This window comes from Coffea arabica, chromosome 11c (genome assembly GCF_036785885.1).
Source record: "Coffea arabica cultivar ET-39 chromosome 11c, Coffea Arabica ET-39 HiFi, whole genome shotgun sequence".
NCBI lineage: Eukaryota > Viridiplantae > Streptophyta > Magnoliopsida > Gentianales > Rubiaceae > Coffea > Coffea arabica.
In genome coordinates, this window is record NC_092330.1 from 25680440 (window position 1) to 25682532 (window position 2093).

Consider the following 2093-nt stretch of genomic DNA (forward strand, 5'->3'; position numbering starts at 1 on the left):
CAATGTATATAAGTTCCACTTTAAGTTTGGATTGCTGCCCTATTTATTCTTGTGATTTGTTCTGGATTTGATTAAAGAACGACTGAGTCCCGGCGAGAGTTGGGCAAGCGGCCCGTCGAACCCTCTAGTACGCCTTAGGGGGAGGTGGGGTCGTTACAAGTGGTATCAGAGTTTAGGCTTCAGATCTCTGTAGTGTATCCTAGATTAAAGATTAGGATACCGGACTGTGGGATTTGATTGGACATGAAAGTTAAGCGATTGAGGGATAAAATTTATAGTTGCTTCGCGTGGTTTCTACGTGGAGTGACCCTGGACTAAGTGGTGAATAAGTATGAGGGACTAAGTGAAGCTATGAATTGCGAATGTTATAGGCCTTAAATCTTTCTAATGGTATCTGAGGACCATAGATAGGTATGTCAGGTAGGAATTCCGATTGTAAATAGTTTACTCTTGGGACTGCAGCTCGAGATGTGAATTATCTTATTTCGGATTCTCGTGCCTGAGTACTCTATAGTAGAGGTGCTGCTAAATACTTGAGACTTACATTTTGGGAACATGAACTGGCTTTGTCTGACTAGAATGAGCACAAGAGATCAGGGACATCTAGTTTGGATAGTAAGTGACGTGAGAGACCGGACGGGCTGATACTGGGACGACTTCACCTTTTCCTTTTGATTTACCTTTATATTGTTACTACATGACGTTAGTATACCTGTATGTACATGGTTATCTGTCCAACTTGATATGTATTTATGTATTTGCTTATCCGTCATCTTGGTATGGCGTGTTATGTGGGTATATGTTTATTTGAATATTTGGTGTCCTCAATAGTTAATTTAGTAATCTTATCGTGTTTATTTACTAAATTACCTTTTGGGGAAAAGAAAAGAGAGGGAAAACATATATATGGACGGGAGACGTAGCCGTGGACGTGGACGTGGCCGTGGGAATGAACGAGCTCAAGAGCCAAGAGAGGAAAGAGAAACAACATCTGCACAAGAGCAAGGAACGAGGGTTGAAGCCGAAGACCAAATGGCAACGGTAATGCAACAAATGACAGATATCTTGGCAAGACTGGTGGATCAACAAGGCCAAATGGCCGTGAATCAACCCCGGAACCCTGAAATCGGAGAAGATAAGGCTCTTGAGAGGTTTCAGAAGTTTACTCCTCCGAAATTTTTTGGAGGATCTGATCCGGATATAGCCGAACAATGGTTAGAGGCCATGATTAATATTTTCACCGTCTTGAACTACACCGAGCAAAGACAAGTAAACTTTGCGGTGTTCCAATTTGAAGGATCGGCCCGAGCGTGGTGGAACGTTATTAAAGCAAAATGGGAAAGAGAACAGACCGTATGGACATGGACGAATTTCATAAGGGAATTTAACGAGAAATACCTCCCTCCTTTAGTTCAAGAGAGGAGAGAGGAAGAGTTTATTGGACTACGCCAGGGAACGCTAAGTGTGGCCGAATATGAAACAAAATTTACGAAACTATCCAAGTTTGCTTCTGAATTGGTGGCCACAGAGCGGCGAAGAGTAAGACGGTTTATACAGGGATTAAATTTGGAACTCCAAGAAGCATTAGCGGCAGTACAAGTGAATACGTTTACGGTGGCCCTTGAGAAATCTCAAAGAATCGAGACTGCAAAGGCACAGGTAAAAGCTTCCCAGACCCAGAAAAGGAGTGCATCGAGTAGTGTAGCGGAGGAATTAAGTGAAGCGAGAGTCCCTTCCAAAGTGCAAAAAGTGAACTTTTTGTCCCACCCACCATGGACATTAGGGGCGATAGGTGAAGGATCTACAAAAGAAAGCCAAATCAGATTTGGGAAAAGTTTTCAAGAAAGCCAAAAGATGGCTTCTCACGTGGTCTGTGGGTACTGTGGAAAGGCAAATCATGTCGAAAGCAATTGTTGGAGAAAGGGGCGGAAATGTTTAATCTGCGGAAGTGGCGATCATCAAGTTAGCAACTGTCCGAGGAGACAGTCACGTGAAAGCAATACTCTGCAACTGGATGGAGTTAAATCACAAGTAAATGAAGGAGGGAAACGAACTAGCGGACCGGCAAAGGTTTATGCTTTAGACAACCGACA